General features: G+C 36.8%; 1 pseudogene; it reads left to right on the top strand.

Annotated features, from left to right (window-relative positions):
* Positions 1-994: 994 nt before the first annotated feature.
* Positions 995-7097, top strand: LOC113052618 (F-box/LRR-repeat protein 17-like; annotated as a pseudogene).
* The last annotated feature ends 7110 nt before the right edge of the window (positions 7098-14207 follow it).

Below are 14207 nucleotides of genomic sequence, written 5' to 3'. Positions count from 1 at the left end.
TTTTATTGTATAAGTGTCAATGTAATAGAAAAAAATAACCCCTGCCATTGAGTCTAAGCCAGATTGCAATCAGTTGTGGTTGGCCCAATTTACACAAAATAAATCAGCTAAGATATATTGTTTTTGAACTGATATCATTGCAGAAGCAGAGGTTTTTATACTGTATCTAAGGTTTGGAACATTGTTTTTGCTATTGTGGGATGTTGTGTGTTAACATTTGTAAATACTACAAAAATGATCCATAATTTTGTTGGGAGGTATAGCTTGTCTGTTCAGAAAATGTAAGCATTGTGGAAATGTGTTCAATGACCTCATATTGTGTGAAAACGACATGAAATGTGTGAATGGTATGGCCACAATAGACAGATGCTGTGCTAATTGTGTTTAGAGTTTTGAAAATGTGACAACTGCTTGGACAAATGCTTGTTAGCGACTGAAAAAAACTGTAATATATATATATATATATATATATATATATATATATATATATATATATATATATATATATATATATATATATATATATATCATTGTAATAAATGTTTGAGAAATGATTGTTGTATCTGAATGTATAGATGTATAATACTGTATAGAGTGACAGTCAATGTAAAAAGAGCAGATGAACACCAAACAGGTGAAATGTGTTGAGTTGATAAATCGAGAATGATTGAGTTGAGTCGTGTGTTCGGCTCAGTGTTCATGAATCAGTGAGCTGCTGTTTGTCAGATGTCCAGTGCTGTCTGTTCGTTCTCTCTTCTTCTGCTCTGCAGGATCTGCTCATGGATTGCTCAAAGTACCACGTTATTGGGGTTGCTTCAACACGCAGACCTGGCAACACTGATACATTCGCATCGAGAGTGTTTACAAATGTTATAGTCGTATTCAAAGATTTCCCTTTATGGCACAGGTGATTGGCCATCGCGTCCATGCAGACAGATGATCTGGCCAATGAACGCCCGTTCTCATCTGGAGCCGTGGGTGGGACTTCCTCTTTTATTTGAAATCCGGAAGTGTTTTGAAACATTGTAGCAGCTTGACACAGCGAGAGAGCGTTTGCGGTGCGTTCGCTTCTGTTTGTATGTGGCGGGGACTATGAGAGCGCGGGAAGGAGGTGCTGAGGGCCGCGTGAGCTGGTGAGGATTGGGAGGCTTTATTATGAGAGATATTCGCTGTTTGCTTCGTTTCTCACGAGGGAGTTTAATGGCGTCGTCTGCCGCTATCACTCAATGAAACACAACAACAGTCAGCGGCGAGCGGTCAGCTGCTCCGTACAGCCGTGTGGAAGCAGTGACAGCAGTGGCTTTCAGTGTTTGTGAATGTTTATACCATTCATGCTGAGAGATAACACCACCATAGAGCTTCACTCACACGTTATACCTAGATATCTGAGGCGTGTAACACAAGCCTGCTGTTCTGTTTACTCGTTATCATGCAGAAAGTACCGTGGTGATACCAGTTATGATATCGATGTAGACCATAGTACGAATGGATTATATGTTCATAGTATTTATATATTTACACTTGTTCATTTTGTTAACTTAGCAGATGGATGGACATTCAGTATTGATCTTCCTCTGCTTCATGCTGGTGCAGTAGTTTGTTTATACAATTATGTGTATGACTTCTGTGTGTGTTTCCTGTGGATAAAGTGTCTAGTTTAGTATTATTGCTCTATCAGAATGATTTTGGGGCACCTGGAGTAACTAGTACCGTGATGCACCAGCCACAAATATACTTTGATACAGTTTTGTGTAGAGGTATTGAGTCAAAATCAAATTTTCAGTGCACATTTGCTGTTCAATCTGATTCCTGCAGTAAATGTCACTCATTTAGAAGAGATAACAAAGCTTCAATCCTCTGACACACTTCCTGTCATCAGACTGCACTGCATAAATAATGACTGTTGTCAAACATGTTTCCCAAACATGCCTCCTGTCTGCCTCTGGTCACTCAAATTGATAGCCCCGCCCCAAACTCACTCTATTGGATGATTGAGTCAGAAGTTGACATGTTATGCTGCTTAATTTACATATTTATTAATTTACATGTCTACATATTGTAAACCCGGAACACTTATAATGATAATGACACTTAAACAATAAATGAAAAGTTTTTGGTCCCACTTGCAAAAAACAGGGACAGGTTTGGTGGTATGGGAGGTTTAAGGGTGGGTTAAAGTGTAATTATAAATGTGATTACATAAATAAACTACAGGTGTAATTGCATGTGGGTATTTTGACAATATAAATACAATGCAAAAAAAACATGCATGTACACAATAAGTGCATTGCACCAAATGTTAAATTAAAATGTAAGTAAGTAGTAGTTAAGGCCACTTAATATTCAATATAAAGTGCAACCAAGTTTTTTACATTGTGCATATTGTATTACTTGGTTCCCTTGTTTGTAAAATAATTTGCTCGTTTTAGTAAACCGTGACTTTACTTTAGTAATTACTTCCCTTGTTTTAATAAATTCTGGCCATGCTGTACTAATTTCTTCCCTTGTTTTGTTAAATCAAGGCCATGTTGTACTAATTTGTTCCCTTGTTTTAATAAATTGAGGTGATGTTGTGTTAATTCGTTCCCTTGTTTTAGTAAATCGTTGCCATGTTTTAATTAAATCAAATAATTAATACAACCTAGCCATGATTTACTATAATGAGGCAGCAAATTAAGTTGTGGGATAAATCTATAATCAGGATGTTATGATACACTAGTAGCAGATCTTCCACAGTTTCACAGCTGTTTGATTTGTTTTATGTAACAAAAATGAAGTAAACTTGTAAATATGACGTTTTTACTGCTTGTATACAGTCTCATTTTCTGTTTGTAATGTTCCTCTCTCGTTCCCAAGAGTCACCGTGAATCATCTATATGGGCCATTTCCTCTCCAAAAATGGTTACAGCCTGAAGAAGAAATCACGGAAGCTGTGCAAGAAGAAGAAGAAGAGGAGCAGGAACTGCTTCCTTCAGGGTCCCTGCATGCTGTGCTTCATCGGGAGCGTCGAGGACGACTGGCCTTTCGAGAGCGCGGTGGCAGCGGCTTCCAAACTCGCCGAGCGCTACGTCTCGCTGAACTCGCCCGAAGCGTGCACCAAGTTCCTCCTCTCTCAGGGAGAGCTGGCCGTTTGGGAAGGCCAGGGTCGAAGTCTGCTCTCCAAGCTGATCGGGCCCCCGGCGCTGTTCTGTGCCGTGGACTATTTGGAAATGGTGTGCAAGCGCAAGTGTGCTGAGCTGCAGCGGTGTACGCCCCGCAAACAGCCTCGCTGTGCCTTCCAGGAGGCCATGGAGAACGGAGAGGAGCGAGGAGACCGCCGCTGCCTCCTTCCTTCGCTGCCTTCATCCTCCTCGTCTTCCTGTCCTTTGGAGGAGGACGGATCCGGCGCGGGGCGGCTTACAGACTCGAGCTCCGCCACAACCTCCTCCTCTTCCTCCTGCTGCTGTCAGCTGTCCCAAAACGAGAGCTCGGAGGAGGCGAAGAGCGCTGAAAGTACAGACACGTCCCACATTAACCAGCTGCCCTCATCTATACTGCTCAAGGTCTCTGACTTTCTCTATGAGTTTGTGTCTTCATCAGGTTTGGAGAAATGTAGCATTGCATCAGTGTCTCATCAATGGATGCTCTGCAGTGAATGGGTGCCGTCAGAACGAGAGTCTGATAAAAACATCACAATAATCCACAGCAGTCCGTCAGTGAACATCTGGAGAAGACAAAAGATGAAACGAATCCAGCATTAAGATGATTTTAACTCAGTCTATAATCCGTAATAACACTTCCTCCAGTGAAAACGTGTTCTGGTCTGAATCAGGAGAGAAATCTGCACAGATCAAGCAGCGTTTAAACAGCTCTAAACTAATCATTTTTATGTGAGAGACATCACAGGAGATGCACTTTTTCACCGGAGGAAGCGTTATTATCGATTATGGTCTTCTCGTATTTTAATTGAAAACCTCTTGGTGGATTTGTTTCTCACAAACACAATTTTTCACTTTACTAGACGTTAATTGATGGAGGGGTGTGGATTATTGTGATGTTTTTTCATGCACTGGTCACAAATTTTGAGATATTTGGCTTTTCATAACGTATTTTATGTCATAAAATACAAAATAAACCTCAAATATACATAGCATTTCAGAAAATTTGCAATACAATCACTGTTTGCAATTCTTCATTAATCAATCAGCTGGAGACGTACGGTTATATATATATATATTTATATATGTAGTTATTTGTCAATAATGCCCCGACACAATACCACAACTATTTTTTGTACAAAAGTAAAAGCAGCATGATAGTGACGATTGATCTGCATGGAGCGTCATATAAATGAATTCATGTGTTTGTGCAGAAGAGCTGTGGATTAACCCCGTGTGTGCTGTGTTCTCAGGTGTTTTCTCACCTGTCGGTGAAGGAGAGATGTCTGGGTGCGTCTCTGGTCTGTAAATACTGGCGTGATCTCTGCTTAGACTTCCAGTTCTGGAAACAGATCGACCTCAGCGGCCTCCAGCAGGTTTGTTTACTATAAAACTGTGTGCATGTTTAATCAAAAGAAAAGCATTTGGGAACTCAACATGTAGCAAACATGTTCCCAAACTTGTTTTGAGAAGCACTAAATAATAATAATAATAAAAAAGGCTTCCTGCAATTTTAAGTCAAATTAAAAGTTCAGTGGTTTAATAAAAAATAAATATTAGGATGGTCATTTTTCAGTAGTACTTAATAATATATATTTTTTAAATACTAGGTTTGTTTGTAGTTTACACTGAAAATACAGTAGTAAAATTTATTTAAGTTTTTATTTCTTATAATAATAATAATAATTATTATTATTATTAATAAGTTTGGCAACATTTTGAATCCCTACAAACAAGTACAGCAAACCTTTAACAAAACAACAAATCATTGTATTTTTTTTAGATTAAAATAAAATAAATTATAAAAATTAGCTTAAAAAACTCTAACGAAAATGCTAATGTTGCATGGAATTGCAAGTATTACAGTTACTAAAACCTGAAATAAAAATGAAAGCTAAATAGAAAAAAAAGCAAAATTATAAAACAAAATGCCTAAAACGTAAATTGAAAAAATAAAAACAAGATTGAAGATGAGATTGCTGTGTTGTTTGTGTGAGCGCAGGTTACAGATGATCTCCTGGTGAAGATCGCGTCACGGAGGCAGAACGTGACTGAGATCAACATCTCCGACTGTCGTAACGTTCAGGACCACGGCGTTTGCTCTCTGGCGTCCAGCTGTCCCGGTCTGATCAAATACACGGCGTACCGCTGTAAGCAGCTCAGCGATGTGTCTCTGTGCACCGTGGCCATCCACTGCCCGCTGCTGCAGAAAGTGCACGCCGGGAACCAGGACAAACTCACTGACCACGCGCTCAGACTGGTGAGCTGAAGTCACTTGGGATGAATATGTGTGCTTACGAGTCAACAGCTGTGTTTCTGTGTGCGTACTTTAATATGAATTTTAGAAAACACTGTAAAATCTTAAAAACACACTTTAAAAACTAGCACTCAATCACTTCAGTAGGATTTTTACAAATATTTTGATAAGAAATGATATAAACAAATATACTGAATAATATCCTATAAGCGTGACAAAAAAGTTTCGGAAACAGCATTTGTTATTACAAGTACCCGTACTTTTTGGACTATAAGTTGTACGTCATGATGAGGAAAAAAACGAATAAATCGCACTGGACTTTAAGTCGCATTTATCTTGAACCAAGAGAAAACATTACCGTCTCCAGCCACGAGAGGGCGCTCTATGTGTTCAGTGTAGACTACAGGAGCACTGGAGCAGCATAGAGCGCCCTCTGGTGGCTGTAGACGGTAATGTTTTAACTTGGTTCATTTGTCTTAGTTCATTTCTCTTGGTTCATGTCAAATTAATTTTGATAAATAAGTCCTTATAGTCCGGAAAATACGGAAATATATTCACTGATCCTCAGCTCCAGTTTCTCAGCAAGTGAAGATTTGCAAATAAAGCACCATTCCATGTTTTATGTGACGTTTTAATTTGACCGTTATCATATTATGGTCTGTGTAAATTCATGTCAGGGTAATTGTATAATATAAATTATTATATATATATATATATAAGAAATAATAATAATAATAATTAAAAATATATAATTTATGAAATTATTAAAAATAAAATAATACAAATATTGTTAATATATTTACAATTCAAATTAAAATATATAAATAAAATAAATAAATAAAATATATATATATATATATATATATATATATATATATATATATATATATATATATATATATATATATATAAAACATTTTTAAATATTTAAAATAAAATGCAAATAATAAAAACATTTTACAAATATTTGAACCGAAAACAATCAAAACTCTTCTACACTAAAAACCGTTGACATGCACATGTGTTGCTAAATGTATTTTATTATTTTATCTGTTTATAATATTTGAGCAGCTCAAAAGGCTTGGGCTGATTTTAAAAAAATTAAAAAAAAAGTGTGCGGGTGACTGATCTGAACCGAATGCATGTTCGTGTGTTTTGTGCAGTTGGGGGAACACTGTAAAGAGCTGAAGGATGTGCATTTCGGCCAGTGCTACAGCATCAGTGACGAGGGTCTGGTGGCGCTGGCGCAGGGATGCAGTAAACTACAGAGGGATCTACATGCAGGAGAACAAACTGGTACGTGAACGCTCAGAGACCTGCTCGACATCAAGCACTGCTCCGTCACTGAGGATCATTAGTGGCTTTGTGTGGATCGTTCTCTTTTAATTCTGCTGCTGTTTGCTCATCTGCTGTGAGCAGCGCTCGTGCGATTATTCTGTTGTGATCTGTAGGTTTTTTTGTGAACGGTGGTAGTTTTAATGTCATGCAAGGCTGATATCTGTTGAATTTCTGTCAGCTGATTCTGTGAGATCGTCCTTGAATTGCTAAGAAATGCATCTGATTGGTGAATGGTGAATCGCGCTTAAAATGCACAAACGCATATATAATAATATATATACATGTTTCCATATGGAATATTGTCATATGAAATAAAAACAGGAACTGGAACAGTTTCATATATTAACATCTAACCTATATATTAAACATGTTGTTGTTATTATACAAGTGAATAAAAAAATATTATTTTTATAAAAAAAAAAAATATATATATAAAAATACAAAAACATAATGGAAGGCAAGTAAAAAAAAAAAAAAAAGTTGGTTAAATAAATAGTAAAAAATACACACATTTAAAAAAAAAGTTGGACTAAGAAATGCAAATAATAAATAAATAAAAAATATATATTTTTTATGTATATATAATATAATATATAAATATATATGTATTAGTTTAATAGTGGCACGTAAGAATAAAATATATATTGTTCACACTCTGTATATGGTTGCTACATGTAATGCAATCATATAGATATTATGTGCATTTATTAAATCCCTATAGTAAAGCTTGCAAATGTTATATATCTTCATCTACCCAGAAGATTTGTGAAAACGATATTTATATCACCTTATATGTAATCTATAGCAATATGACTCTTGATATGTATGTCATATATCAGATTTCTGTCTGAGTAGAAATCTAACCTGGTTTGTTTCTGAGATGTGCATCTTATGTGTTTAGTGTCTCTTTGCTCAAGAGCTGAAATGGTCCGAGGATCCAGACATAAGAGAGTGTTTTTTATGTGACTTTAGCACTTTCTCTTTCAATCTCTTCTCTCATTGAGCGATCGAGAACGTCCTCGCATCTGTAGCTCATTTTGCATTGATGTTTTAGTTCATTGTCTGTGAATAATGACTGGTATTATCCCATCAATCTCAGCCTTATTATGCAGTCTGCCTTGATTATATTCATCATATTTGACAAATCTTTTCTTGACGGGTGTTTTTCTGCTTGAATGTTTGTGTGCAACCACTGGAGGTCGCTGTTGCTCCTGTAATCTGGAAACACTGTGGTTTATAACAGATCTTTGGAGATTAATTATAATAAAACACAAGGTGTGCTTGAATGTGCATCAGACTGTGATCATAGCTGTGAGTTTGAGCTCTTCATTCAGATTTAGTTTCTCATTGTGATGCATAATAATAATAATTATAATGTTTTTTAAACTGTGGATCAGATTTGTCTCCAGGCTTTTTCAGATGTGTGATTATTGGCGGGGAACTGATGTGTGTTATATCGAGCACTGAACTTTGTGATCTGATGGTTTTCTGAGTAAAACTAGTTTTTTAATAAGCTTTTGTCTGTTAGTAGTTGACGGAGTTATGAGGAATGAGGCCAGACCTGATGTGATTTTGCTAAAACTATGCTTTAATTGTCTGTTGGTTGTTAACTCCTGCATTATAAGGTTAGTAAAGGAAATTCATTTCAGAGTATTTGTTTTGTGTTTGTTTGTCAACAAAATAGTAAAAAAAAAAACCTAAATAACAATAGCTAAAATAATAGAAAAATTTATAACAAAATAAAAGCATAATTATTTTTTATTAAATCAAAATGTGTAACAATACATACAATACATACAAAATATATAAGTGTAAAAATTATAAAGTAAAAATAACTGAAAAAAAATAAATAAATATATATATATATATATAATGTGCCAGATTTAGCCGGTGTGGCTAATTTTCATTTGTTGTTTATTGATTAAAAAATGTTGAGAAAAGCTGTAGAAAGACAAACACAGAAGAATGTGGATTTCTTGTAATTGTGCTGTTGATCTGATGATCACATGACTGTAGCTTCACTAGAGTTTAGATGAACTGAGAAGAGCTACAATAACTACATTACTTTCTTTTACTTTCTTTTTCCTCTTTCTTTTTTAATCTTTCATCCTTTCTCTTTTACTTTCTTCTTTTATTCCTCTTTTCTTTTTCTTTATCTCTTTCACTTTTTCTCTTTTACTTTTTCTTTCTTCCTCTTTTTTTCTTTTACTTTCTCCTTTTCTTTCCTTTCTCTTTTCCTTTCTCTTTCTTTCTTCATCTTTGCCTTTCTCTTTCTTCCTCTTTTCTTTTCTTTTCTTTTCTTTCTCTTTCTTCATCTTTTCATTTCTCTTTCTTTCCTCTTTTTCTTTTCTCTCTCTTTCTTCCTCTTTTACTTTCTCTCTTTCTTTCTTTCTTCCTCTTTTTCTTTCTCTCTTTATCTTTTTCTTTCTTTATTTCTCTTTCTCTCTCTCTTTCTTTTTGTCTCTTTCTTTCACTTTCTTTTTCTTTATCTCTTTCTTTTTCTTTCTTTCCCTTTCTCTCTTTCTCTTTCTCTTTCTCTTTCTCTCTCTCTTTCTTTTTTGTCTCTTTCTTTCACTTTCTTTTTCTTTATCTCTTTCTTTTTCTTTCTCTCTTTCTTTCTTTTTCTCTTTCTCTCTCTCTTTCTTTTTTGTCTCTCTCTTTCACTCTTTCTTTTTCTTTCTTTCCCTTTCTCTCTTTCTCTCTTTCTCTTTCTCTTTCTCTCTCTCCTTCTCTCTCCCTCGCTCGCTCTCTCTTTCTCTCTCTCTCTCTCTCTCTCTCTCTCTCTCTCTCTCTCTCTCTCTCTCTCTCTCTCTCTCTCTCTCTCCCTCTCTCTCTCCCTCGCTCGCTCTCTCTTTCTCTCTCTCTCTCTCTCTCTCTCTCTCTCTCCCTCCCTCTCTCAATTCATATTGCTTTATTGGCATGACATACAAAGGTACATATTGCCAAAGCATTGTACATAGCAGAATAGAAACAAACAAAACAAAAATTCATATATATCCATAAGAAGAAAAAAAAAAATAGAATAAAATACATGCAAAATAAATCTATATACATTTTCATAAACATTGATGGTACTTCTAATGTAGATGTGTTCACTCTTTACCTCTTAGTTTGTGGCATTTGTAAATATAATGTGCTACCACAGAGGAAGCAGGTCCTTCACCAAGTAATATTTTTAATTTGTCATGTTCACTGAGTGACTGGAGCTCAGGAGTGTTGTGCTGTATTTGACTGTACAGTGAGTCTCTCAGAGATGTGTATTTGTCACAGTGGAGGAGGAAGTGCTCCTCCGTCTCGACTGATCCTGATCTACACTCGGCACACACTCGCTCTTCTCTGGGTAACCAGCTCTTTCTGTGTCGTCCTCTCTCTATGGCCAGCTGGTGGTCACTCAGTCTGTACTTGGTCAGTAACTGTCTGTGTGTTATATTCCTGACTGAGAGCATACTGTACTCTCTGTTGAGTTTCAGATAACACTGGAGGCCACTTTGCTCTTTGGTTTGTTCTTTCCAATACTATATGTATGTCTCCTTCTCTTCATTCATAATCTCTTTGATTCTTCTATGTTTTTCAGGATTGGTGATATCGAGTGCTTTGTTAGTTAGCTCTGATACCATTACACAAAGATTACTTTGAGCACTCTTTTTTTGTGTTTTTAGTGCTTTATAATGAAGAGAATCTTCCGAACTAGAGTTTAAGTGGATCCAGAACTTTAAAACTCTTTTTTTAATGATGAGGTTTAGGGGAAGACGGCCGTTATTAGGAGTGTTTCTGTGCAGGTGAAGGATGCTTCTGCAGAACTCCACATGCAGAGCTTCTAAAGGGTGTTTGTTCCAGTCTTTACTCGCTGGACCCCAGATCTCGCTTCCATACAGGGCAATGGGCAGAATCACACTATCAAAGATCTTTGTCCAGATTCTGATGGGGATGTTTATTTTAAATAATTTCATTCGTATAGCGTGTAGTGCCCTGCGGGCTTTTATAAGTAATGTTTTAATTGCCAATTTGAAATTTCCAGTGGGAGTTAAAACCAGACCAAGATAAGTATATTGTAAAGTATGTTGAAGTGTGGTGTTGTTTAATGTGAATAGATGTTTATGTTCTAGATTTCTGGGCTTTTTCTGAAATATCATAATCTTAAGTTTTTGAGATGTTGATGTCTAAGGCCCAATCCTGGCAGTATTTAGTTAAAATGTCGAGGTTGTTCTGGAGATCTTCTGGTGTTTTAGACAGAATTAGTAAGTCGTCTGCATACAGTAGATATTTGACCTCTGTGTGGTGTAATTGTAGTCCTGGACTGTTGGACTGGTCCAGAAGATCTGCCAGTTCATTGATATAAATGTTAAATAAGGTCGGGCTGAGGCAGCAGCCCTGTCTCACGCCTCGCTGTTGAGGAAAATACTCTGTCCTTTGCTGCCCAATTTTTACTGCACATTTATTTTGGTTATACATGTTTTTAATTAAGTCATATATTTTACCCCCTATGCCACTTTGAATGATTTTATAAAATAGTCCATTATGCCAGATAGAGTCAAAAGCCTTCTTAAAATCTATAAAGCATGCAACTATTTTCCCCTCTTTCTTCTGGTGTACATGTTCATTTATGAGCGTGTGTAGTGTGTGAATATGGTCAGTGGTTCGGTGTTTAGGGAGGAAGCCGATCTGAGATTTGCTGATGACATTGTGTTGCTTTAAGAAAGATGAAATCCGAGAGTTGACTATAGAGCAAAACACTTTTCCTAAATTACTGGTTACACAGATCCCTCTGTAGTTATTAGGATCGGTTTTGTCTCCACTTTTAAAGATGGGAGAGATGAATCCTGTGTTCCAGACCTCAGGAAAAACACCTGAACTCAAAATCAAATTAAAAAGTTTGAGTAATGCAGTTTGCAGTTCAGGAGAGCTGTTTTTAAGCATCTCATTCTTTATGTTGTCAGGGCCACAGGATTTCTGACATTTGAGGGATTTCAGTTTTTCACTAAGTTCTTGTTGGGTTATTGGATAATCTAGTGGATTTTGGTTGTTTTTGATGCATGATTCAAGAGCATTCAACTTTTGGAGGACATTTAATTGGTTGGGGTTATTCAGAGTTATTAGTTCAGGGTTATTCTCTCTCTCTCTCTCTCTCTCTCTCTCTCTCTCTCTCTCTCCCCTCCCTCTCTCTCTCTCTCTCTCTCTCTCTCTCCCCCTCCCTCTCCCTCTCTCTCCCTCTCTCTCTCTCTCTCTCTCTCTCTCTCTCTCTGACAGGTTAATGCACACATGATCTAAACCGAGCGTGTATTAAAGCAGCAGAGTGGTGTCTGTATTAGATCGAGTCTTCATGATATCGTTCGCTCGTGGTGTTTCTTCGCTGCTGCAGAAGCGGATGGAGAGCGAGAGAGAGACACTGCGTCTACTGCTGACATCCGAGTCCTCTCTCTCCTGACGGCTCCAATGTTTTCGGTGACAGATCGCACAATTGCGCCCCTCATTTACAATAAAGGGCCCGGGTCCGGTCGTGCTGCTAATGGAGTAAAACGATCCCGCGTCTGTCTCTCTCCATCAGTGATGAATAGGGCTGATCCACAGATGGGCCGCTCGTCCTCGCACAGATAATTGAATAATTAAAGAGCTGGAAGTTGTTTCTGTGCGGTCAGAGCTCCTTTCTCGGTCTCTTTCTTTAAACATCGGACTCTTCTGGAAATGTTTAGGACTAACTCGGTTTACTCGCTCTCCAGACGCTTCAAACCCGTGTCATGTTAACTTTTGTGTCCATGCAATTTTCATATTTGTGTGAACTGTTCCTTTAAGATGCTTTGTTCTGGAAAGAATCGTGTTTCCTTCCTCTTTTAATCTGAATGTGCATTATTTTAAGCATAAACATGAGAAAAATTTAAATTACATTCTCTGAAAGCCAGTCATAAGCAGATTTAAAGATGTTGAAAGTTTGTCATTTCAAACCCAGGATTAATATATATCTTTTTTAACCTCTTTTAATCCCTATTTGACATCATTTATCCTTGAAACAAGAGACAATCATACCTTAATAATAAATTGCATGTTGTGTAATGCCATGATTTTCCATTTTATCTTTTCCTTTAAGACGCAATTCTGCTCAGGTGCCATAAACGCGTCAAACTAATATTTTGAATTGCTTTTCTGTCATCTTTTAATCGACAGTTGTGTCTTTTTAAGCATAAACCTTATTAAACACTTAATAGATACTTTAAATGGATAGATTTCCTCTCTGAAAGTATTAACACACCCACATCTGCTTCTAAAATAAGTGTATCTTGTTTTAAAAACGTTGAATCTCATGTTGTTTCCAATCCATATCATATTCAAGATCTTGTGTTGTATGATGACACGCTTTTCATTTTTGTGTGAACGTGCTTTACTTTAGCTTTTATGCAAAATGTGTTCAAATGTATTAAGAAACTTTACAATTGTTTATGATTGTCAACATATGTCTATCAGCAATTCTGGAAGATCTGGCTTAAAACAAGATGCAATTACAGGTTAAAAGAGGATAGAAATGCATTTTTTATGTTTCTGGAAACGGAGCGTGAAAGCATCTTAAAGGAAACAGTTCATCAACATATTAACAACGAACAAAAAAGGTAAAAATTCTGCCTGAATATGATTTAGGTTTGAAATGACATCAGATTTATTGTTTAAAACAAGATGATATTTACTGAGAAGCAGATTAAAGTATGTTAAGACTTTTTTTGGGAAAGAAATGGACACTCACTGAAGATGGTCAAAAGTGACCGTATAATCTAATATGCTCAAATGTGCTTATCAAGTAAGTGTAACTTGTTTAAAAGATGTTGAATCTCATGTAATTTCAAGCCTGTATCCTATTCAAACTTTTAATGTTGTATATAGTGTTTCTTTAAGACTCTTATTTCAGAAACGCGTTTAACAGAAGATCTCCAGTCCTCTTTTAATCTGTATTTACGTTGGTTCTCGACTCTTATGCAGATGGTCTGCGCTTTTTAACGACCCGGCTGCAATTACAGCCGTATCCGGCCTCAGGGGTCGCACGGATAAATCCAATTTTCACCTACATTCAGATTTACGGAGCATCCCGTGCTCTTGCCCCCACATTTTATGGCCAAGTAGCCCGAGAACTTAAAGCAATTAAGCCGCGCGTTTAGCCAATTACCCAGCTTGTGATGGTCTCCAAATCAAATCCGCAGTTTTAAGGCCAGGTTCTCTCCGCTAAAGAGCCAGCGCTCTTAAATTGGTCCACTTGTCTCCTTGTCAGGTCTGAACTGCTGAACCGCGGACGTCGAGCTCCATCTGTGCAGGAGTGATTCAGACGGCGTCAGGCTCTTTTAATATTTCTGAGCTGAATGCGAGCCTGTGGGAGTTGTTTTATTTTGCATAACTTTTAGATCGTTCGGGTCAGGTTTCTATCTTTGATCGCATCAAAACATCCAAGTACCACAAAGTCGCCTGTAATATTTCCTTTGTTGATTTTGTCAGTCTTT

The sequence above is a fragment of the Carassius auratus genome, chromosome 33, assembly GCF_003368295.1.
Source record: "Carassius auratus strain Wakin chromosome 33, ASM336829v1, whole genome shotgun sequence".
Lineage (NCBI taxonomy): Eukaryota > Metazoa > Chordata > Actinopteri > Cypriniformes > Cyprinidae > Carassius > Carassius auratus.
This window is presented reverse-complemented; position numbering and strand designations above follow the sequence as displayed.